This window comes from Panthera onca, chromosome C1 (assembly GCF_046562875.1).
Source record: "Panthera onca isolate mPanOnc1 chromosome C1, mPanOnc1 haplotype 2, whole genome shotgun sequence".
In the NCBI taxonomy this organism is placed as follows: domain Eukaryota; kingdom Metazoa; phylum Chordata; class Mammalia; order Carnivora; family Felidae; genus Panthera; species Panthera onca.
The window spans coordinates 181551441-181577652 of NC_138346.1; the positions used below are offsets into that span (position 1 = coordinate 181551441).

General features: G+C 45.1%; 1 long non-coding RNA gene across 1 annotated transcript in view; it reads left to right on the forward strand.

Moving 5' to 3' along the window:
- The window catches only part of LOC132671008 (uncharacterized), a 76945-nt gene that overhangs the window by 32505 nt on the left and 18228 nt on the right, over positions 1-26212 (forward strand). The window contains exon 3 of the long non-coding RNA XR_009606945.3: positions 23278-23343. This is a non-coding gene — a long non-coding RNA (uncharacterized LOC132671008). The remainder of the gene's footprint in view (positions 1-23277; positions 23344-26212) is intronic.

The following is a 26212-nucleotide window of genomic DNA, read 5'->3' on the forward strand; positions in this document are numbered from 1 at the left end:
TTATGATCCCCATACCCAGAAAGTTCTTGGGTGGGGTAGAGTAACGAGGCCATGTGAGTAATAAGCCTTAGGGATGGTCAGCAGAGGACAGATCATGAAGGAGCTTCTTAGTCATTTGGAGACTTGGACTTTATCCTGCAAGCAGTCAAGAGCCAGGGATGGGTTAAGCAAATGAAATGTTATCACTTAAGGAATAAAGAAAGTGGAGCTCTTATAGGAAAATGAGAAGAGATAGCCAGAGAGGCTGGGAAACCAATACACAGGCCTGGGGAAACCAACACAAATGGAAACCTTCTAGTATATAATGGTATTCTACCCCAGTCTCCTTCGATCCTCACCCCTCACTTCATGTGCTTTTAATAGCACCTGTAGCTTTTCTTCAGTGGGACTGCCCTCAGGCTATTAGACTAGAACTAGCCTACTATCACAGACAGCTAGATGTGTCTGGGAGTTGACCAATGACTGTTGGGTTATTGGCAGGGAGAGAATGAAAGCCCAGCCCCACTCTTGAGTTGGGACGACTTACACTTAGGAGTTCCCCTGCAGGATCAGGCTAAAATCTACTCTCTGCAGGACTTTTACCTTGTTTATCTCCTTTCCTTATCCTCCTGCTTTTCCTACTCCATTACTGGTTTCTTCAGGAAGCATTTCCTTAATCACTTGTACATAAATGCCCATCACAGAATCTGCTCTGAAGAAGCCAATCTAAGACACATACAAGGGTACAGACATTAATATAAAATGGGCATACAAATTGTGCTCATACCCCAAAGCAATAGCTCAGAAACACATATTATCCCCTCCCCACATACCTGGGTGATGAACAGATACAAGAAACCACGGATCCTACCTTTTAGGACCCTAGTGAGGATCAACCAATCCCATGAAGCTGAAATGAACTTCTGTTTCCTTTATTCATGAGAGATTTATTGTAATATTTATCATTTCCAGAATACTTTTAGAGCTGTTATTTTACTGGGCATCCAAAATGTCTTGCAATATAGGCAAAACATACTTCAGCCTCATTTAACAGACAAGGAAGCTCAGAGTGACTGGGTGATTTGCCTGAGGCCACCGAGCTCATCTGGTTTCCTAGATTTCATTGCCTGTCTTCACCATTCTGTTCCTCTGGGGCTACTGGATCTAGACCTAGGGAAGAGTTTCACACCTTTGTGCTACAAGATGGAGATGCATAGTACAAGGGAGTAAATGGATTCCTACACAGTAATCCAGTGCATCAAACCAAACCAGAGAAGCAAAGGTGTCTGGGAGTTAGTGTCAGGGTCAGATAGAGCACCTGAATGGTGAACAGGAAATAATGGAAAGTACTGAAGTTGAAGAAAACTATGTGTTCTTCAGGACCTTGATGGCCAAAGGAAGAGTAAAAGTATCCCTCAAAACAAACATTGCATACAGCACAGAATGCTGGGGGAAATTGGGGAATGGCAAAGCAAATGAGGCCACATGTTGAAAACAATATTAAAAAAATACGTTGAAATGAAGCTGCTCAGGTTCTCCTGGACACAGTTCAAGCATCACCTTCTCTAGAAGGTGTTCCCTGGGCCCCAGATGGGACAATCTGGTCCTTTCTTGTGTTCTTATTGTTTCATGTTACCCTCTGTTACAACTTTTAATAGTTGGTAGAGGAATTTCAGTTTACTTGTCTCCCAAACTAGACTATGAAATCCATGAGCAGAAACTGGGCCTAATCACTTATGAATCCCATTGCCATGTTACACACTGAGCCATGATCCTGACCACAATTTAGCCTGGCCCTGGCCAGAGACTAGTCATGGAACTCAGGTCCCAATTGAGCCCTAATCTTGGCCACAGACTGAGCCCTAATCCTAGTTATAGTCTGAACCTTGATCTTGGTCACAACCTGAGCCCTGATGTTGGTCCCAGCCTGAGCTTGGATCTTGGCCGTATATTGAACCATAAACCTGGCTCCAGACTGAGTCCTGATCTTGGTCCTCAACTAGACCCTGGCTCCATCTAATATACCTGTCATTTCACAAGGGGCTCAGCCCAGCCAACCCTCTTGCTGTTTAAATGACTCCTTGCAGGCTACCTGGGTGGCTTAGTTGGTTAAACATCTCACTTTGGATTTCAGCTCAGGTTATGATCTTGTGGTTTGTGAGTTTAAGCCCCACATCAGACTCCATGCTCTCAGTGTGGAGCCTGCTTGGGATTTTCTCTCTCTCTCTCTCTCTCTCTCTCTCTCTGTCTCTCTGTCTCTCTCTCTCTCTCTCAAATAAATAGAAACTTAAAAAACCTCCTTGCATACATGTTTGTCCATCCTATTTCACCTATATCTCAGCCTTGTAACTCTATTAGATCTTGAGCACCCCTAGGGCATGTCTATCCCACAGGCTGGCACAGGGGAGGCCTCTAAAGGCTGCTAATGAGAATGGGTTCACTGAGTGACCATGCCTTGATAAAGATGCACTGTGACTGCACCATGGGAGGAACAGGAACCAATATAGTCAGATCATAAAGGAACTCTACTTCTTGTACCCTGGCCATCTCTGTGATCAAAGGACATTTGAGAAAAGATATCTTTTTTTATATGCAGCACAGTCCCAGGTAACAGAATCTGCTTTTCCTTAATCAAGAGTCTGCCAGAAGTGGGAGAACAGTCAGGAACTTGAGGGCAAAGGAAGTGAGAAGGAGAACTTTTGCCTTCCCAGGCAGAAAATTAATTATAAATCAGATCGTGTTACCAGAATTGTTTATATCTGTGTTTTAAGAAATTTGCCATCTTCTGAATCTAATAGATGAAGCAGTCGGAGCTTGACTGCTACAACAGTTTTTAATTTGTTTGGAAATTAGTCCAAATGATGAAGAAATGCTTTTCAATACAACACAAAGGCAATACAATTGACACGTCTCCTTTTAAACAACAATGACAACACAGTTCTCAACATTGAATAATTAGAGAAATGCATACATCAGACATAGGTTTTATACCCCTGGTTCTGAGAAATGCCACTCCTAAGGGGGATACTAACACCTACCAAGACCTCTTAGTTTAGCACTTTGGTGTCTGTATCATTTTACCCTTTGGAATAGAAGCAGGAGAGGGATAGGTAACCTCACCTTCCATTTCAGAGAGAGGAAATTCAGGCTTGAAGGAATGAACTAATTTGCCCAGGGCCACATAGCTGAGCTTGTGCTCTCTGCAACCTCCATGCTGCCTCTTTCTGAATGTGGTAAAGGCTCTGCCCTTACAAGGAACAGATAAATGGCTTTCCCCAGTAACTTGTGAGGTTTTTTTTTTTAATGGGAAAATCACTCTGAAGTATTAAGTTGATTGATGATATAGACAAAGTCTACATTACAGCCTCATAGCCCATTTTCATGTAGAATTGCATGCCTGCTCCAGTTTTACCATCGTCAATCCACTGTGTGATCTTGTGCTTGTCACTCGTCTTTTCTGAGACTCTGTTTCCTCTTCAGCAAGTGGGGGTAATATCTACCTCACTGATTTGTATGAAAATGAAGGATGTTGTTAGTATATTAGTATGTTAATAAGAAGTTGTGAATTATTTTAATTAATGACTGTGAAGTTTTAAACACTGGTCAAGACCAAGATGTTGTTACAACATCTAGAACCATTCTTGGCACCCTGTAAGTCGCTGAGCTATGCCTTCTGAGGTGTTCCCATGCCCATTCTCGGGGTGAGATGTAGCAGTGAGCTTTCAGGAGCCACAGAACAGCATTCCTCAACAGATAAGTGAGCTTTGAGACATCTTGTCATAAAGTTTGAGAAAGCTTCTCAGATACTGCACTGAAGAAGGGAAGATCACTCCTTGGTTTCCTGCTCTTTCTTCCACTAGGAAATTTCAATGGATTTGGGGATGGTCTGACGGGGCAGCCTTGCCTGTTGGAGACTTTAAAATTGGAATTTTATTGTATTTTTTTCTGGGTCTTGAGAGGTAGACCAGATTTCCAAAAGAAAACAGCCAAAGGAAGGGTTTGCTAGGAAGAATCAGCATTCTGAGCAAATGTGCAGAGGTGCAGGGAGGTGACAACCAGGGAGGGGGGTGGGGGCCAGGTGGTCCTAAGGAAGCCAACTCCTCTGACAATTCAGAGCCATAGAAGAGTTTGGGGGAGAAGAGTGGCATTTATTGATTTTCTGTTAGGAGCTGTACATATGTCAGCCATTTAACCTTGTGAGGTAGGTATCATCATGTGCATTTTATAGATTAAAAAATTAAACATCAGAAGTAACTTGCTGCAGTTGCATAGTTTGGAAAGGTGAGAGCCGAGATTTGAGAATTTAAGGTCAGTTCTAATCAATTCTAACACCCTTACTCTTTCCAGCACAACTTGCTGCACCCCTCCCACCCCTGCCAGTGCAAAATTATATATATATATTTAAATGGCAAATTGTGAGGTCAAGTTCCTGGGGGTGGGAGCCATGAGAGACTGAGCAGAAGGGGAGACCACAACATCCAGCTTCTAATTTCCTCTGTTCCTCCCAACAGGAGGCTCAGAGGCCTTCCATACTAGGTGTGCAAGGCAGTCTGCTATTCTCCTTCCTTTCCCTCATCTACTCACACCTGATGTTCTACTGGCCTTCCTGCTCCAGCCAGTTATCTAGCCTTTTATTGTCCTCTAAGATGTCTGAAGATAGCCTCCTTCAGTGGTTGGGTCTCAGTCCTAATAAGTGATTTATATGCACAACACACAGATGAGAAATGGTGGAGCTGGGCTGGAATCTAGGAAGTTAGAGCTTTTTGTATTGTACTGTTTTCACAGTGCCTACCAAATAGTAAGTGCTCAATGAGTAGGAATCCTCTTTTCCCTTCCTGCAGCAACAAATGACCATTCCACTGGAGGTTCATTGGCCCCTGCTTTCCCTTTGGAGGTGGCTCTTGTCACTGGCCAGGGTTCAGCTTTTTCTGGAGGAGTAGGAGTGCCAGTGTCTGCAGCTTAGGCTGGGGGGGCTGTGGTCCAAGGGTCTGGCCCCAGATAGAAAAAGGGTGGCTTGGGAAGGCTCTGGCTGCTTTGCATGCAGGATGAGGGCTCCTCTGGTCAATTTGCTTTCACTAATGTCAGGCCCCTGCGGCGCCGTTGTCGGTTGCGTAGCAACTGGCCGAGCAGTACGGCAGAGGTGGCCATGCATAAAAGATGACACATGATGGTGGGGCGCGGGGTGACGATTTGCAAATTTAGATACAGTCACAGCAGGAATATGAACTGGGCACTCGACAGGCATTGGGGGGTGGGTGGCTCTCTCTGTCTCCTCCTACCTCATTTAAAAAGCCAGGTTCCCAACATATTTACAGAGGTCTGGGGAAAGGGAGTGTAAGGGGAAAAAGGTGGCTTGACTTCAGCTCCCAGAAAACCAGGGGCTGGGCAGGTGGGGGCTGAGAGGGGAAAAGGGAGGGAAAAAAGATGGGTAGCTATAGAGGCTCAGGACATCCTGTGGATCCTTCTCAGACAGTCAGGCTCCTGGAGACCATCTCTGCCCCAGGCCTTCCCCTGCTCAGGTGGAAGGATGGTGAAACAGCTATCTGGACACCCCTCTTCTCTCAGCAGCTCTCCTCTGTGCCACTTCTGGTCACTGCAGGGAGGTGGGGTGTGCTGGACTCTGCATACTCAGGTCTGGGTTCCAGTCCTAGCCCTGTTATTTCCTGATACTGGAAACCTCAGCAGGTGACTTTAAATCATACTCAATTCAATCTATCCAATAGCAACTGAGCACTTGCTATGAGCCTCATGCTGACCTAAGGCCTAGAGAAACAGTATTATAAAATAAAGTCCCTGCCCTTGAGGAGCTCTCAGTGTGGCGAGAGAACAGATGTTCAAATCAATAAATTATATCCTAGTGCATTGACTGCAAAAATAGACAGCGTTAGGGAGGAGGCGGCTTCTACTCTGAGTTTTAAAGGTAATATAGGGACTGGCCAGGAAAGCAAGGAATGGAGGGGAGCTCCCAGCCAAAGGAAGGTGTAATTTCAGCTGGAGGTGAAGGGAACTTGGAGGTGTTTGATGTGGCCAGGGAGTGAAACTTGGTGTTTCAGTCCCAGTGAAGACATGCCTGGTAAACTCCAAAGGTCATACTGGACTTGTGGGCTCATCTTCCTGCCCACCTCTGACTTCACCATACAGGGGAGAGTTCCACTCAATGAAGGAGTAACAGACTGTACAATCATTGATGGCCACCTGGATGGGACTGGAAATCCATGTGACCTCAGCTCCTTAAATTAGAGAGGAGGAGTCAGGGCCAAAGAAAGAGTGAAATGACAGGGGACACCCTTGACCTAGGTGGGGCAGAGGAGAGAGGAGACGGGACAGCAGTGAGTAGGTGGGTACCTGTCAGTGAGGATCTGGAGGTTCTGACATGATAGGGAATGTGGTGGTTTCATAAACAGGAGACTCCTTCAGGAAGAGCTGGTCTGGAAAATAACTCCAGGGCAAAAATGTCACCTCCAAATATAAACTCTGAGAGGACAGGTCCCTTTTTTTGTCCTGCTTGACAGTAACAGTGCCAGGCACAGGTAAGTACTTGCTGAGCAATTGTTGACGAGTTCTTCTTGCTTGTCCAGGGCTTTAAAGCCCACTATTTTATCTGACCCTCCCTAAATCTCTGATATAGGTATTGTATCTCTATTTTTCAGGTGAGGAATTTGCTCAGATTGTAGCAGGAACTTGTCCAAAGTCATACATAGTGTCAGATGTTGACCCCAAGTTTTCTGACAGCTCCACCATGCCCTCGGGCCTCCACACATAGGACTTTTGCTCTGGGGTGAATTGTGGGTAATTGCAACAATGGCAACAGATAGAATTACAATGTCAGGAATTCAGTCCAGAAGGATGGATTTGGGGTCATCACTGAGGAATAAAATTGCTTGGGAAAAAAGATGTAATTTGGCTAAAAACTTTGCATGGGCCTCCCTGAACGGGATCATGTATCAAAATGGAAGCTGGGCAAGGCAGGTCTTCTCATGCCTCATCACACTTTTTCATCACTCATGAGAACCAGGCAGGGGTTCAAATCCCAGCTCTGACACTTATTTGCCAAGTGACCTGGGATAATTCATTTTGTCTCTATTTCTCAGTTTTCTTCTCTGTAAAATAAGGACAATAATAGCATCCACCTAATGGAATTGTTGTGAAGGACTAAATAAATATATGTGACATGCTTAACACAGTACCTGGCATGTGGTAAGTGCTTGATAAAATAATGATAATAATAATAATAAATATATAACATATAATTCTTATATTTATATTATTATAAATATATAATATATAATAATAATTATTATTATAATAATAATTATTATTATGAAGGAAGGCAATCCAGCTTGGGAAAAGAGTCAGAAGATGGAAGGTGGGGGAAGACCCCCAGAGGGATCTAATAACATGAGTTGAGTCTAGAAAGTTAGATCAAGTCTAGGAGTAAGATCAAGAAGAGGAAGGATTTTCAGACAGAGGGAAGAGTAGGTAGTAAACCGCAGAGGCTTTATCTAGCTCTCTGTTTAGCAGATGAAGACACGGAGCTGCAAAGAGAGTAACTTCTCTGTTGAGGGCTATGCAGCAAGCAGTAGCAGAGTGTGGCTGGCCTCCAGGCCCAAGGCTGAGGGGCAGGGAAAGCTCTAGGTATGCCAGGCATAGGGCCTGCCGAAGAAAATGGCCTCAGCCCTCTATGCTGGGGCTGTTTCTGGAGGGCACAAGGCAGGGTAAAAGTGAAGAGGTGAGGTGGGCCTTCTCCAATATCTAAGGAGTTAGAGGGAAAGCCAGGTCCTGCTTGACCTTTGAGCTGCACCGTGGGGAGAGGGGTGGCTCTCATGTGCTTGGAGCCTCTGACAGTTGAGGGGCTCACTGAACTGACAAGTAAATGAGCCAAGCATTGGCTCCTCATGAGGATGTGTGATCTGTATTACTTACAGATCTGGAATCTGGATGTGGGAGCAGGCACCTGGTCTGTTAAAGATCTGAGGAGTTACCAGAGGAGGCAGATGCTTCTAAATCCACAATCCCCTGTGTGGGGGCTATGCATTTTCAATTGCCTTTACAATCTTTATAGGCTCTGGTATCTGTGAGGAGCTGGACAGAGATTCTTACCTGGAGTGTCCCATGGTGAGTCCTTGACCGAGATGAGCCCAAGAATGTTGGTCTTGGTGATAGACTCTCTTATGGCGTGTTCTGCTTGCTCCTGGGGGTGGGGAGGGTGAGTAGTGGTGGCTAAAGGGACTGGTAGCTCCTTAGGGACAAATGTTGCAGTCTAGAGAAATGCACCAAGGCTTCAAATCTCTACTCTGTCTCCTGGATATCTGAGCTTTGCCGAGTTATTTAACTTTCCTCCTTTTCCTCCTCCATAAAATAGGGTTAATAACAGCATCAACCTCGTGATTATTCAGAAGATTACATGAGGCTGTGCATGTATAACACTTGGCAAACGAATGAACTGACACAAAGGAAATGCTCAGCCAATGTTAATTGTCATAGTAGGGTCTCAGATTTAACTTATAGTCTAACTCAAATCTGCAGTAAGATTGCGTTATGTTTTCAATTGATGATCTAACCTCACTTTTGATCCTCCCATCTCTCTCCCCACTGCTAAGGGGGAAAATATAGTTTTTAGTTCCAGCCAGGATAAAATTCTGTGTTTTTTTTTTAAGTGTCAGTATCTACATATTACCTCATCTTTCTCTTGGAATTCCTTCTGGAAGATTCTCAACTTCACATTAGTCAGCCTGGGCAAGGCTCATGTACTTGGAGAAGCAAAAGTGTATAATGCATTAACAATTTCCAAAATATTGCCTCTGCTACCCTTTTATTATTATATGAATGATGTAGGGCTCCTGTCATCCACTCCAGGCTGTGGTTAGGATTGCAGCCGATCTTACACCCCCAGGCCAAACAAGGTATGGGCTGTCCAGGGTGGAACAACTGCAGTGGGCCCCTTGAGGGCACCTGGCTGCAGTTGCAGAAGCAGCTGGTCACAGAAGCCCTCACCAGACGGCCCCTCATCTCTACACAGGCCCCATCTGTACCCACCGCTGCTCCCTGTGCCAAGGGAACCTGCTGCCCGCTCAGATCCAGCCACCTGATCTCCAACGGCAGCCCTGGTCTGGTTCTCAGAGCATTGTTCTGTTCAGAGATTTCTTTCAAAAGAAAAGCAGCAGCTCCAGTGGCGCTGGAAAAAAAATTCTTTATTAAATACAAAAAATAAAAATAAAAATAAAAAATACCCCACTCTCTTCTTTCCTTCTGGAGAAGCTTCTCTGGATCAACATCCAACTCTCTGTCACCCACCAGCCATAGAACCCAGACTCAAAGTCAGATGGAGGGCATGGAGGCCCGATGAGGGCCACTTACAGATGTCACCACTGGCGGGGCTGAGCCGTGAAGAATCGGTCTGCAGCTACCTAAAACTTGTGTTTGAACAGCATCTCTTGCCGCATTCCTGCAGCTCTGGCCAGGACAGTGGCTGGAGAAGCTCTGCAATGCTCTGACTCACCAAAGTGCACATGACTTCAGATGATAGTAAGAGGTTGTTTTTTTTTTTAACGTTTATTTATTTTTGAGACAGGGAGAGACAGAGCATGAACAGGGGAGGGTCAGAGAGAGGGAGATACAGAATCTGAAACAGGCTCCAGGTTCTGAGCTGTCAGCACAGAGCCTGACGCGGGGCTTGAACTCACGGACCGCGAGATCATGACCTGAGCCAAAGTCGGCCGCTTAACTGACTGAGCCACCCAGGCACCCCGATAGTAAGATGTTTTGAGGTGACCATTAGCAAGTTACTGAACCTCTTCTGTGCCTCAGTTTCCTCTCTCTAAAATGGGAATAGTGCTGTACCACACAAGGTTATTATACAAATTAAATAGAGAAGGAGTTAATTTTTAATTTTTTTTGGAATGTTTATTATTTTTGAAGGAGAGAGAGAGACAGAGTGTGAGCAGGGGAGGAACAGAGAGAAAGGGAGACACAGAATTCAAAGTGGGCTCCAGGCTCTGAGCTGTCAGCACAGAGCCTGACATGGGGCTCAAACCCACAAACTGTGAAATCATGACCTGAGCAGAAGTCAGATGCTTAACTGACTGAGCCACCCAGGCCCCCAGGAGTTAATTTTTAAAAGAACTTTTAGAATGGGCTCTGACTCATAAGATATGCTATGTAAATGTTTGTTAAATAAACTGCAAAGGTCATCACATTAAATAGCACTGGTTCATACAGTGAAAAAGTGGATTCCAAGAGGTGTGTACACCTTGACTTTGTACTAATATGTCTTGAGCATCTTTCTAAAACTTGCTTTTTCCCAAATGGGGTGAGGCTTCAGACTGAGAACCTTGGGCAGGCAAAGACCTCTCCAGAATTTAATACTTAAACTTTTGTTTTCAATGTAATTAATTTTACATTTATTTTCCCTTCCTGGTATGTAATATTGGTTTTCCACTTATGATAGTGGTATAAAATTTATTTAAGATAAAAGTGAATAAATCTAAAGAAAAATAGAAAATGAATAATGGTATTGGTGACATGTGGACATGGCAAAAGTAATAATAATGGGAAGTAAATCCTGGAATACTAAGAAAATCTTAGAAGCAGTAAATGTCTGTCTATGATCTCTCTCTCTCTCTCTCTCTCTCTGATATATATATATATAATATATATATATATATCCCATCATCATCATCATCATCATCATCATTTATCTATCTAATCTATCATTTTTCTACCATCCCTAAAGAGAAGAGGGTGTGGAGTGTTGACTTTTAGGTCTGCTTTGAGGAGTGCCTTTCTCTACCTGAGTCCCAAATGCCCGCTCTACCAGTACATGTGGTCCAGCTCTCTAGACACACCCCAGGCTGGTGCTTAAGGCTCTGCCCCTGCAGGTCTCCCTCCCCTCACTCTTTCTCTTTCACTCTCTTTTAATCTTCTTGCCTGGCAGAGTGGCTGTAAAATTACCACATTAATTTCCAAATCAAGCCAAGTTCCATAGTAACAGAACAGCTTCCATCCAGACCTGAAAAGATTCATTAGGAAGTTGATTTGATAAGTGCCCTCAACTTACTCCTTCAAAAGAACAGCTGCATTTACCCAATTCTGATAGCACTCCAGGGGCTGGGGCACCGGGTGAGCCTGACACCCGGGCTGCCAGAGTGAGTCCTGCAGCCGGTGCAGCAGAAAAGCCAGGTATTCAGGAGCACTGGACTGTGGACCTCAGGAGGACATCAGAAATTTGGGTACACGAGTGAGGGGGGTGCTGATTTGCCTGCCCCCTTTGAGAATTTTTGGATGCCTTCAACTTCTAGTTGGTAAACTTGCTGGGAGAGGTGCTGGGGGAATGCTTTAGACTGAGAGTCGCGGGATGCTGAGATTGTGACTTAGAGGCAAAAGTGGGGACACAAGACACCCCAACCTCTATATGTCAGGGGGAAGGACCGAGTAGCCAGGGCACATACTTCATAGCTTAAATGGATCATAAAATGTTTATTTTATGAGATTTGAGTCATTTTCAATGTAAATTTTCCCGATAAGTTATTGCTTGAAAGCCTCCATATTCTCATCTATAAAACGGGGACAATAATACCTTCTCACAAGGTTTCTGTGAGGCCTGAGTGGGATCACTTATGTGGAGCTCTTAGTACAATGCCTGGCATGAAATTACATCCACCTATGGCGATGCCGATGATGAACGTGATGGCTCACAGTCCACATTTCTGACCACAGCACCACTATCTACCCATCGCTATCTCCCTCAGCACTCTCTCACTCAGCAAGTGAAGGGATCCTGACCTGCCCTTCCCTAAGCATCTCTCCATTCTCAGCACACCCTGTTGAGACTCTTGTCACCTTTCATTTGCATATGCTATGACTGGCTTCCCAACCAATGTCCCTACCCCAGTTAAAGCTGAGAGAGGGAGGTGAAGCAATTCCTCCTCTTTCCTCCTGCCTCCCCTCTCAGCAGAGTGGCTCTGGAGTGGTTAAAGCCCTGGAGGAGACAGATGCACAGTGTGATCGGGATGCACTACTCACAGGAGGTGTGACTTTGGGCAAGGGACTTGACTTCCTTGAGCCTATGTAAAATTGTGTGATGCTTCTTCTTACTTTATAAAGTACTGTGCTGTTCAGTGAGATTGTGTTTGTGAATTGGTTAGCCCAGAGCCAGGCTCAGAGCAAATGCCTGATAGATGTTAGTTACTCTGTTCATTTTCCCAGACTAGCCCTTGTGCTTGGCCGTCCCTGGAGCCCAGAGCTGGGAAAGACTCAGGAGCTGCCCTTCAGGCCTTCACTTTCCAGTGGGGGAGATGGACACCTGCAGGAACAGCCAGAACTCAAGGTACCAGAGGGGATACTGTAGGGGCCTCTCCAAAGGCTTCCTAGAGAGATCCACACCTGGAGACGGGCAGGATTTGCCATGTGGCCTCTCATGGTGAGAACTGCATACATGAACAGAGATACTTAAGCCTGTTGCAAACACACCCTGATGTGAAGGGCCTGAACCCAAGTTTCCTGCAGGAGTCTGAAGAGGGAGAGACAGACAGAGACAGAGAGAAAGAGAGAACCGTCAGAGGGCACCTGGCTCAGCCAAAAATGCTGGGAGTGACTTCAGAGCCAGTTTCTTTTTAGTTGAGAAAATATTTTGAGGAGACATTGTGTCTATTGTTTTTGCATACTTTATGTGATTTTATTTAACTGTGAGAAAGACAGTAATAACAATAGCTGACAAATTATTGACGATCTACTATGTAGCCAAGCTCTGACTAAGTGCTTTTCATGTATTATCTGATTTGATCCTCAGACAGTCCACTGGGGTTTATATGAGAGTTGTTTCCTTGTTTAACTGACAAAACAGAGGCTCAGAGAAGTTACACAACTCGGGATCACAGTTAGAACATTGCATCTGCCTGACTTTGGATTGTCAGCTCTTCATCATCATTCTGCTCTCTGGCACCAGGAGATCCAGTTTGCAGATGGGAAAACCAAGGATCAGAGGAGCAGCGATCATTTTGGAAGGGAGTTGCAGGGCAGTGGTGCCATGTGGAGGATGCAAGGACAGGTGCTGGGGAAAGCAAGGGAGTGGCATGTTGGGGGGGCAGCCTTCCAGGAACAGAACCAAGTGCCCTCCTCCTGGCAGAGCTTCCCTGCTGACAGGGCCCAGTTTCAGGCTGGCAGTGTTCTGTTGGTACAAAAACAACATTGTGCAGGTTCCCTGGTTAAAGTCTTCCTAATAGCATTCATATTTGCATTACACATTCCTGTGGCCTGCGGTGGGGAGGGATCCCTTGTTTTAATTTGGCAGAAACTAATAAGTCTGAGTGGAGAGACATCACACATCAGGCTGAACATGGCATTGTCACCCCCTCTAATTTGTTAGACAGTACAGCCCTGCTGCAGCTTCCAGTGTGGACGAGGAAAAATAAACACATGTATATTAATGACTTTAAAAGATTTCCGTTTATCCAAGCATGTCTTTTTCTTTTTATTCAGAATATCATCAGATCAATAATTAGTCCCCATACATTTTAATAACTGGAATTTTCACTTATGATTGTTTTTCATAATTTTGCATTTATGTTTGACAAGTTCAGGAACTTGTTTAGTTTGAAAAGGGAGAGAAAAAGTCAGGGTTGGTTTCTTCTTGTGTTGTGATGTCCAAAATCTTAAAAAGCAGTGGAGGTATGAGCTGAGAGGGGTTTGCTGAAATCCAGTAAGTCGCTTGGCCTGACTATGTTCTGGATGGTTGTAACCTTAGGGATGTGTGTGTTGGAGTGGGGGCAGGGATTGGATTCTTCATTATTCAGTGTTTTATGTTTTACTTTTTTAAGTTTATTTATTTATTTTGAGAGAGAGAGAGAGAGAGAGAGAGAGAGGCGGCAGGGGAGGGGCAGAGAGAGAAAGGGAGAGAGAGAGAGAGAGAGAGAGAGAGAGAGAGAGAGAGAGAGAACCCAAGCAGGCTCGACACTGTCAGCACAGAGCCTAATGCAGGGCTCGAACTCACAAACCATGAGATCATGACCTGAGCCAAAGTCAAGAGTCAGATGCTTAACTGACTGAGCCACTCAGGCACCCCAGCCCAGGGTCTTATGTTTTATAATTAACAATAAGCCCTCCTCAGAAGGAGACCCACTGGGGAATGTGGGGAAGCATTCCATATGCAGAAGCCAGCAAAGTGTCTTTAAGAGGTATCTTGGCCCCACACACTTCCAACTTTAGTCTCCTTTCTCCTTCAGGAAAAGCCATTGTCGCAGTAATGGTGGAAGGGACCTGCTATCCACCGACACGTAATTCATGCCAAATCCTTTCTGTATCACCATCAAACCCATGACAACCTTGCCTAGCAAATATTATTACTCCTCTTACAGAAGAGGAAACTGAGTTTCATACAGGAAGCACGAGCTATCCTGGGCCACACAGCTGAGAGGGCTCTCAACTGCAGTTGGCCTGACTCCTTTGTTGTGTCTTCCCATCCTTCCCTTGCATGTCATACTTTCCACTTTGCCATTATGACTAGCACAGAACAGTATTCTTCCAGGGAGCATCCACTGTGGTCTCTACACCAATGTGCTTCCCTTCATCATGGCACTGTTCTCTGCTGTGCGGATGTGTTGATGCCCCATATATGCACCTGTTTACATGATGTTTCCCACCTTAGAATTTGGACTTCTTAGGGTAAGGGCTATACCTATTTATATTCATTTCCAGGGTTGGAAAATAAATCTTTAAGGGAAAAAAGGGAAGGGAGGGAAGGAAGGAGAAAGGTAGGGAGAATGAATTATACTAAAATAAATTATGCAGATTCTAAAGTTGCAGCCTGTCTCAATGCCCCATATTCATGCCGAATGGAGAAGCCTCATTTCTATTTTCCCATCTTCTTCTTTTTATTTTTTATGAATGTGAAGGTTTATTTATTATTAAAAGCATATTATTATTTTTAAATGAACTAGGTGCTCTGAGTAAGGCAAAGAAAGCTATGACATGATCTTTACTATCCCAGACCTTATAATGGAGCTTGAGAGACACACATACAGGATCTGTTAAATAACTAAATAAGGGAGCTTATGATTCAGAAGGGGGACAAGAGCAGGGATGCACATAAGCATCTGCAATGGGCCAGGAGCTGGGCTAGGTACTTTACACACATTATTTCACTCAATCCTCACACTTGTTCAGTGGGCATGACAGCCCCCCTCCCTTTTATAAACAAGGAGATCACGGGTTGGGTGGAGGGGCTAAGTGACTAACAGAACTACCTGGTAAAGAATGGGGACCCAGGTTTGTCAAATTTCCAAAGTTTATTCTCAGTCAGGCTCCCAAATGAAGAGAACAGACAATACAAAGTAGATAGGTTACTAGGGGTAGTGGAAGCAGGCAGAAGATATCCTGTTACCCTTGCATCTCCTGGCCTGTTCACCTGCCAGCCCCAAGGTTCTCTTGCATTACCCAAGTCCTGAGCAATCTTGATGTTGGTGGGATGACTTTGGGGCTCAACCTCAAGAGTGGGTGGATTCTGGAATTAGGCCCAAGGCCCAAGCCTGGTATGTTGGATACCAGCTGGCAGCACTCTCCCACATCTTCCTTTGTTGGTGTTGGCCCAGTGGATGCTTGCCTCAGTTTCCCTGATAGACCTCCACTATCCAACAGAGTCCTCAGCCTTGCCCTCAGTCTGTTTGGCAGACACACGGATCCTATAACTGGCTATTCCCTTTGATTGAAGGAGTAGAAAGCAATACTGTGTCAGCCAGTGTCTGGTTGAGAAGTAAACCCCTCTAGGTATTTCAAGGAAAGAGACTTTGTTATAAAGCTATTGGAGGGGTTGGAAAACAAAAGAGGAAATAAAGGGGGCGCTCCCCAGAAATCAGTACCAAAAGGAAGCCATCACTGCTCTTGGTCTAGAAAAGGAAAAGGGGGAGGAGTGGAGGCTTCACCCCCATGACATTCCTGGAACTGGTATTGGCACAGCTCCTACAACCCAAGAGTTCACACTCTTGTGGATAACAGAAGCCAAAAATGACATCAATTTCTTCTGGCCTTCTTTTTTTTTTTTTTTTTTTTTTTTTTTTTTTTTAATTTTTTTTTTCAACATTTATTTATTTTTGGGACAGAGAGAGACAGAGCATGAACGGGGGAGGGGCAGAGAGAGAGGGAGACACAGAATCGGAAACAGGCTCCAGGCTCTGAGCCATCAGCCCAGAGCCTGACGCGGGGCTCGAAATCACGGAGTGCGAGATCGTGACCTGGCTGAAGTCGGACGCCCAACCGACTGCGCCACCCAGGCGCCCCTCTTCTGGCCTTCTTATCACACACGTGTGCCTTCCAGTTGTAGAATCAGACTGGATCCCAGTGGGCACAGGAATCTTAGAAGTGTAGTTATAGGTTTCCCGCTCTACAGGTGCCCAGAAGAGTTTAGAACAGCAGGTATAGAGCTGAAGACCAATGACAATATCCAGGACAGGATGGAAAGAGCAAGGGTTTGGGAATCAGATGGTTTTGGGTTCATATCCTGGCTCTGTGTTAATGGGTTCTTGGGCAATTTACCTAACTTCCCCTGACTTAGTTTCCTCATCTGTAAAGTGGGAATAATAGTAATTATACCTTCCTCATAGGGTTATTGTGAGGCTTAAATAAGATTTACACATATACAGCACTTAATACAGTCTCTGTCCATACTAAGTACTCTCTATAAATGTTAGTTGTTGTTGGCAGTAGGGTATTTCAGTTTACTTCTCTTTCATATACACACAATCCTGTGTTTCTTGAACTCCTTATCTCTACTTCCTTACCATTACAAATCAGTATCCACGTTCACCATCCATGAGTGCTTTTATTTATTTTTTATTTTTTTTTAACGTTTATTTATTTTTGAGACAGGGAGAGACACCATGAATGGGGGAGGGTCAGAGAGAGAGGTAGACACAGAATTTGAAACAGGCTCCAGGCTCTGAGCTGTCAGCACAGAGCCTGATGCGGGGCTTGAACTCACGGACCGCGAGATCATGACCTGAGCCGAAGTCGGATGCTTAACCGACTGAGCCACCCAGGCGCCCCATGAGTGCTTTTAAAAATGAGCCAGATCCTTGGAAGATATTGTACATTTGCAGAGAACCTTCCTGTCTATGCTGTACAAAAGTGGTACCCTACCCAAAACTGTGCTTTTCCTCACTCTCTTCACCCCAATTTCCCTGGTAATATCAAGAAACTTAACAGGAATCAAGCAGGAGTAGAAAGTCTCACTATATGCCTGAATCTTTGATCTCCTTGATTCCCATGACAACCATTAAGATAGGGATTTTTGACTCTATTTCACAGAGGGGAAGACTGAGGCCCAGAGATATTATAGATTCAGGTACTACACCTCCTGCTTCCCACCTACTCTTCTCTCCGAGGCCCCACGTAGGAATTGCAGGGCTGGACTGCTTGGTGATGCTCAGCTCCTTTGAGCAAGTGTTTCCTGGGCGCCCACGAGTGGTGGGCACACAGCCAGGCAGCCACTGCCAAGCCCATCCCATCTGGAGTCAACTCACGAGACTCACGCGGCTAGGAGGGGGTTGGCAGCAGGAAGAGGACGGTGTGAGAAAAGAACATCTCATGCTCCCTTTGCCCACGCATGAGCCTCTCCTAGAGAAGTTGGATCCAGCCACTTTATTCTGCTTTCTGGCACTTAAAATGCAATATTGGGCTGGTTCCAACTCAATCCCATCTCATATGGGTTTATTGAGCATCTACACAGATGGGTCATGCCCAGGGTCTGACCTAGGGAAGCTTACGGTTGGGGGAGGTAGATATGTAACAGTAAAGGCAACACTGTGTGGTCAGTGCTATGTCAATGAAGCACAGGGCTTATGGGAACAGAGAACATGGGTTCCTAGTTCTGCCTGGGGAATAAGGGATGGCATCTCAGAAAGAGTGGCTATTGAGCTGAGCCTTGAAGGAGGCAGAGGAGCTGGTTTGATGAAGGAGTTGGGGGTGCTGACCCAGGCAGAGGGAGCAGAAAATGCAAAGGCCATCTGGGGAGCTGAGAGAGGCTCATGTGGCTGACACATGGAGGGCGAAGGCCCTGGTGGCAAAGGCTGAGTCTATGAGAGGCCAGAAAGAGTTGAATCACGGAGGGCCTTGTGAATTATGTCTGTGAGCATGAACCTCATCCTGGGAACAATGGACAGCCACTGCTGGGTTTTAAGCAGGAAGTGACATGGCCAGATTCATGGTTCAGAAATAGCATTCTGTGGCCAGAGTGCAGTGAGGAATGACCCAAAGCAAGACAGGCCACTGAGGAGGAGGTTGTTGCTGTGTCTGTGGCCTAGACTGGGCAGTGGTACAAGGAATGGAGAGAGGGGCAGATTTGTTCAGGAGATACTTAGGAAACAGAAACAACCAACATAATAACAGTAATCATAATAAGCAAACACATAGAACTGTCGCCATGTGCCAAGCACCAGTCTAAATGCTTGACATGTAACTGATTTAGTTTTCACAATAACCCAAAGAAACATAACTGAAAGGGTATGTATCATATTTAAGGATTAGAGATTATATACCTAGTAAGTAGTGGAGTCAGGATTCAGTCTTGGGCAGTCTGGCTCCAGAGTTCAAGCTCTCAATCCCACATTATACTGCTCTTGAGGTTCCTGTGCTCAGTGGCTGATTAAGCATAGGGTGTGAAGGGCAGGGAAGACTCTCAGTTTTCACAGAAGCTCACATTCAGCAGAGCAAGGCAGAGCTGGAGGAAAGCACAGAAAGCATAGCCTGAATCCTGTGGCTCGTGACCAGATCCCTTCTTTTTGGACCCAGCTTTTTGTCCTCACTTTTTACTATAGATTGAATGTTTATATCCTCATATGTTAAAAACTAACGACAATGTGATGATATTTGGTGGTGGGGCCTTTGGGAGGGTTCTGCCCTCATGATGGGGATTAGTGCCCTTTTTTTTTTTTTTTAATTTTTTTTTAACGTTTATTTATTTTTGAGACAGAGAGAGACAAAGCATGAATGGGGGAGGGTCAGGGAGAGGGAGACACAGAATCTGAAACAGGCTCCAGGCTCTGAGCTGTCAGCACAGAGCCTGACGCGGGGCTCGAACTCACGGACGGTGAGATCATGACCTGAGCCGAAGTCGGCCGCTTAACCGACTGAGCCACCCAGGCACCCCGGATTAGTGCCCTTTTTAAAGAGAGCACAGAGATGTCTCCATCCCTTTCCTCCATGTGAGGACACAGCAAAGAGATGGCTGTCTATGCACCAGGAAGCAGGTCTTTGCCAGACACCAAATCTGCTGGTGCCTGGATCTTGGGCTTACAGCCTCCAGAACTATGAGAAATAACTTTTGTTCAATTGTTTAAGCCATGCAGTGGATGGTACTTTGTTATAGCAGCCTGAGTGGACTAAGATACCCTTCCTGGAATCCTGTGGGAGTCTTGACATCGTTCAGGACCCTCAGCTCCTGATGAACCCTGGGATTTCTAAGCCTTTTCTCCTAAAGGGTTCCTGAGGACACAGAGATACTTCAGACATGGTCCCTGTCATTGACAGTCTTGCCGGGAGCACTCCTGCTTCCAATCTCTCCCTGTCCCCAGCATACCCCATTCATTAGTATGTCCTCTAAACTACCTTGTGAAGGACCTTTTATTTTTCCATTTCCAATATGTTCTGGACCAATACTTTTGTAAAATACAATAAAAATGTCTCAGCAATGTCAAATTGCTCTAAAGGTTTCTAAGTCCTTGCTCTCACCTTTTCTTGATGTACTTCTCTCATTGTGGACTGGCAATAGTTCATGGATTAGCCCCAGTTCACAACCCATGCTTTGTTGAGCACTGCTCAAGTCTCTGACTCCAATTCCACTGCCACCACTCTAGACTAAGCCACTTACCACTTGCCTAGACTTCTGCAGTAGTCTTCTAGATGGTTCACCCTTATCACATCCTGGTTGTCTCCAATCATTCTGCGCCAAGTAGCTAGAGGAAGCATTGCAGCCCATAAATTGGGCCATGACACACCCTTGTAACCCTGCTGGGGCTTCCCATTTTCTTTGGGGTGGTTTGTGATGGGCCCATTTCTACTTCTTGCTTTCTATTTAAACTCTCACTTTCCTACTCATTCACACACATTAGGCTCCACTTCATACCAAATTGGTATAGTTTTTAAAAATGAATGTACTCTTTCATGCCTCAGGGCTTTTGCACACTTTGTTCTCTCTACATGGAATGTGTTTTATTAGACATTCATTCATTCTTTGAAGCAATACTTCTGGGACACTCACTATAAGCTAAATATCATGCTAAGCACTGGCACTGCAAAGGTGAAGACAATACAGCCCCTGCCCTTAGGAGCCCATGATCATAGGGAGAGAGATAAGTTGACAAACACTGACCACATAGTGGAGCAAGGCAGTGACAAAAGAAAGCACAGGGCAGTGGGAGTTCAGAGAAGGGTTTCATAACCCAGACTGGGGTAGGCAAAGGCTGGAATAGGTAGCCCTTGGAAAAATCACCAACGAATCATTCAGAGCTCTCCCAGCAAGGGCAAAGGTCGGGATGAGGAAAGGTGATCTGGGCTGAGGAACAGCCTACGCAGAGGCTCAGAGGTGGCAGGCAGGGAAGGGGGGTAGAAGCACAGCAAAAGAAGTTTTCCTCATTGCTCAGCTGTCAGGCCTTTTCCCATGTCCTAAGGACACAGCACTGGTGCCAACTACCCCACACATAAATACACACCTATAGACTTAAATACACACAAATGTCAAAACATATATTGAAAGCCTTAAAAATATTATCCTAAGTGAAAGGAGCAAGACACACAAGGTCACACATTGTATGATTCCCATTTGCATGAAATATCCAAAAGAGGTAAATCCATAGAAACAGAAAGTAGATTAGTGGTTGCCAGGGACTGGAGGGAGAGGGAGTGTGGAGTGACTGTTTAATGGGTACAAGGTTTCCCTTTGGGGTGATGAAGATGTTTTGGAACTAGATGGATGTGATAGTTGCACAACACTGTGAATATACTAAGTGCCACTGAACTGTACAGTTAAAATGGTTAATTTTATGTTATGTCAATTTTACCTCAATTTTTAAAAAACGTATGGAAGCCCATAGACATATTCATTCCACAAACATTTACTGAATGCCTCCCATGTGCCAGGCACTGTACAAAGCACTAGAGATTCAGGGATAATTCCTGCCCTGAAGGACCCATACATGTAAATAGAAACACAGATATGAACCCATGCAGACAAAAATACATGCCTCATGAAGACATACAGACATATTCACTTAACATTCACTTAGCAAATATTTATTGAGTGCTTACCACGTGTCAGGCAATAGGCCAGATGCTGGGCCTACAGTGGGGAACAAATAGACATAATTACTGTCCCCATGGCTTAAGGACACGAACACATAATCATCTACAGAGGCACACCCAAACTGAAGTACATACACACACACACATACCTAAACAAGGACACATCGCAGCCACATATGTTTTGGGTAGAAGAAATGAGCAGTAACACGCAGGCAGGCAAGCATAGCCCCCCGTGCTCCCTGACGTGCACACACATCCCTCATGCAATCAACGGGAATTCCATTAAAAGGCAGATTAAAACTGGCTTGAGATTTCAGAGCCTTCTCAGGAGAGGGGAATAAACAGGCCTCAGTAGAAGGGCCTGGAGCATTGAGGGGAAAAAAAACCCCAAGTCTCACTTAAGTGATTTTTGGCAGAAATCAAATTAACGGCGAGACTATGGACCGCTGACAAGGTGCTCCATCATGCTCTGCTGTGTGAATGTGTTTCTTAGACATGTTGTTTTCATTAGCACTTCATTTGATAATGATAAATGGCATTTTCATTTGAAAGGAAAATATTAAAAAGTTCTGATTTGCAAGAGCAAGTTAGAATAAATGATATTATTATGTTCTGTCACTTGTTTGGCTCAGAGAAAAATAATAATAATGATAACAAAAAACCCCAACAGCTTTCCCTGCTGAAGAAACACAAACATTTTATTTCTCCAGTGAGCCATTTGCTCACCATCAAATCTGTCCTTGGTGCAGAACCTGCCGAAAGAAGATGGTTTAGGATGGTGGTAGAGAAATGCTAGACATCAAAGGCCATTAGGGTGACCTTGGGAAGTCCTTGGGTCCTTGTGCGCTAGGAGGGGGAGGGATTGCTCATTGGCTGAGGCTCTGTTGGGACCTGGGATGCACTTTCTTGCTTTTGGGTTAGATTTCAGCTTTCTTTCCACCAATTTATAGAAGCCCAGCCTCCTCTGAACTTACTTCAAGCACCCCAGAGTCATGGTGGTTGACCAAGTCACTGCCCTGTTTACAACCCGTGAAGGGCTCCCCATCAACTCCTTAGACTGGCATCCTAGGCCCTTGGCTACTTGCCCCTGCCCCCAGCATCAACTCACAAATTCCCCCACACTCACTTTATGCTATAGTCACTCCATACCATCCCTTGCATATGCTTTCCTTTCTACCCACATGGCACACAGAGTCTCTGGACATCTCGAGTGAATTCCTACTCATTCTAGCATCTCCCTGTGAGATCTTGTCTGAACTGTCTTCCATGAAGGGGCCTTGTTATTGCTTCCCAAGTCTTATTTTTATGTACCTTATCACTGGTGTGAATGCATGAAATGGCCTGGTACAGATGAAAAGCTGCGAGTTATTGGCATGGTGGTGCATTTGGTGCGAGCAGGTGTGGTGAAAGGGAGTGCTGGGGTTGCAGCTGGCCCTAGCCTGTATAGGGCTGGGTGTCTTCAAAATTTCTATGGCCTTGCCTATCCCAAGCTAGTGAGTGCTCCCTACTCTGGCTCCCACAGAACTCTGGACTATCCTGCCCTGTGATCAATCCCATCTTAATGTTTGCAGCTTTCTGGGTCCATAGTTTTGCTCCTTTCTTGCCCCTGGATCGAGAGCTTCTTTAACACAGGGTCTGCTTTGTGTTCTCTTGGTGCTCCCAGGGTCTGGCTCAAGTTCTGCTCAAAGTGAGTATCTGTTAGGTAATCAAGTGAGGAGATGATGGCATGATGGCCTCTCTGAGAAGGGCCTGTCACCTAAACTTAAGTAGAAGTTGTGAAAGTTGAAGGCTGGGGAGAATTGTTGTTGTTTGGGTGACTTTGTTCCTGGTATTTTTTCATATCAATAATGTAACCTTTCTTTTCTCCAGAGGTGAATCAGAGTCAAATAAGCTTGTTTGAAAACCTAGCACAGCTCGGTGAGGGTCGATGGCATTAGCATGCATTGGGAGATTTCCAACGTCAGGGTCAGCCTAGGCAACGGATGACTTTCCCTCCTGTCTCCTTTGTTGTAGAGGGAGCTTGGCGTGAGGGGAGAGGGCTGAATCTGCTGCCTCTGGATGGAGTGAGAGCTTCTCAAGGTCAGTGACCACAATAACACAGGACTTTAAGGCTGTCTTTGGTCTTTCTTCCTAATCACTTGACTATTCACTGTCTCATTAGATGGCCTCCAAGAGCCCAGTTCAACTAACATGAGGTGAGCTCCCACAAAGTGCCAAATACCCTACTGGGTACTATTGGCAGGAGAGATAGTACACATCCTATTTTATAGATGAAGAGGCTGAGGTTCAAAGAAGGGAAGAGTCTTGTCTAAGGTCACACAACTGGATGGTGGATGAATCAGGACTAGACTCCAGGTCTGTCTTGCTCTTACCTAGGTTAAGGGTCTCCTTCTCCCATAGCATCCATAGGTATTGAGCCCTGGAATGGGTGCTGGGGGAGTTAAAGGGCTGAGTTAGTTGTGGATATTGGGACAGATAAGAGAATTTGTAGCCTGGCTGAAACTGAAGGTCTCCATAGCCAAGCCCTACTTCTGTCTCCAAAAGTACTTCTGCCTCCTCCCTGCACATCCCACATCTTGACCTGTACTCCAGTCACAACTAGGAGTTCTCTAAGCTGACCCTGCCACCTTCTCCACCCCATGTCTTTGCTCAAGGTGTCCCTCCCACTTGGCAAGCTCTTCTATCATCTTCACCTGTTAAGGTTCCTAGCATCCTTTAGGATCCAGCTCATATCTCATCTCCTCCAAGAAACCTGCCAGCTGGTTTGTTATCCCCACAGCACTATGAGCCTTGTGGACGTGGACTTCTTGAACTATATCTGACACATAATAAATGCTCAATAAATGTATATGTAATGACAATAACCATAGTATGTTCACTATTAACATGGTAACACTTGGGCTCCTGGGTGGCTCAGTCGGTTGAGCGACCGACTTCGGCTCAGGTCATGATCTCATGGTTTGTGAGTTCAAGCCCCGCATCGGGCTCTGTGCTGACAGCTCAGAGCCTAGAGTCTGCTTCAGATTCTGTGTCTCCCTCTCTCTGACCCTCCCCCATTCATGCTCTGTCTCTCTCTGTCTCAGAAGTAAATAAACATTTAAAAAAAATTAAAAAAAAAACATGGTAACACTTGCAAAATTTGTCTAGAATGGTGCTTCCAACCAACTTTGGGTCACCTCCTTTGAGAATCTGTTGCTGGGAGTGACAGACCCTCCTGCCACAAAAGCACAGAGGAGTCACATCTTATGCAGAGGTTAAATTCTAAAGATGGTCTGTGAGGCAAAAATCACATGTAATGGAAATTATTCTTGAAAATCCTTTGAATTTCCCCTAAAGTCCGGAGCACATAGTCTACACAGCAGTTAGTTGGTTTACATTTGGAAGCCATGTAGTATAGAAAAGCTTTTCTTTATAAAATGGAATCACCATCCACACAGCAAGATGTTTACCTATAAAAGAGGCATGAAGAAAGTCACATTTTTTGCAGGACCAGCATATTTGTGCCTTTACATACAAATTTTAGCATCATCTTTAAGGGGTTCATGGACCTCAAAGCTCAGGCATGAACCTCAAGTTAAGAACTTTTGATATAGAGCTTTAAAATGTGCTCTTACCATGCAGTAGCTTCTTTTAACCCTCAAAGCCATCCTTTGAAATGGATTTCATTGATACTATTGCTACTTTATAGATGAGGAAATTGAGATTCAGAGAGGGAAAATGAATTTTAGTTCGAAGACCTGGTCTCTTGTCCAATGACTTTGTCCAAAGACTCCTCATTCAACTGCTTTGATGGCCACCTTGGAGGGTTGTACTGATCCTTTGTCCACTTGTCAATGGAAAAGGAGGATGTGTGACCTTAGACTAGTTACCTAACCACTCTGAAACTCAGAAGCTCTGTTTGCAAAATAAAGATAATAATATCCACTGAGTAGTGTCCTTGTAGGATTAAATGAGCCATTAGATATGAAATTGCCTGGCAGGGTGCCTAGGATGTTGCAAGGGCTTCCTAAGGGTTAGCCTTTCTTCTCCATCTCTGCTGGCACTCCTGGGAAATCAAACAGATAAAAGTCTTCCTCTGCACAGTGTCATCTCCCCTCCTGACCCCAAAGGTCTTCAAAGAGTTAGAGTCCTGAGCAAAACTGCTTAAGAATATGCAAATTATTTTTCTTGTCTTTGAAATTGCTGGATTTATTGAGCACTGAGTGGAGAGCAGAAGAGCAGGCACCAGAAGTCTGTTCATCACATATTTTGTGTGACTTTGGTTAAGTGTTTTCAATTCAAGAAGTGCTTATGGAAAAATAAATGCCTCATTCAGGCTTTCAAGGTCCTTCATCTCCCTCTGCTTGAGCCCTCCAATGGCTTCCCATTTCACTTAGAGTAAAAGCTCAAGTCTTAACAAGGTCGTATGGAGCCTGGATTAGTCAGGGTCCAGCTGGCAAAACACAACTCACACCAGGTAATCTAGTAGAGATCACTTAATGCAGGGAGTTAGTTACAGAGGTATTAGAAGAGCTAAAAGAGCAACCAAGGAGGTGAGGCAACTGTGAGATTAGCAAATGAAGGGGCTGCTACTTTCCCTAGGGATGCAGGAATAAAGGGAGGGGCCCAAGGACTGGAGCTGTTCCACCAGAGTCTGAACCTTGGTATGCTTGTCTGGTGGGAGCTGGAGCCATGGCGGGGGGGGGGGGGGGGGGGGGGGCAGTAGCCCCTGCTAGATATACCACTTGAAATAGAGAGAGTGAGAGATATACTTAGCTTTTATTCCCTCCCTCTCTAATCTGCTAGTGCCTCCCATTGGCCAAATGTAACCAGAAGCCAGAGGGCAAGGGAAAAGTACAGAGAAGAATGATATGAGAGGAAACCAGCCATTGATGGCACAGGACCTTTACAATATAGTGCACCCCTCCTCAGTCTCCTATCATGTCTCTGGTCTCTGGAATCATGTTGG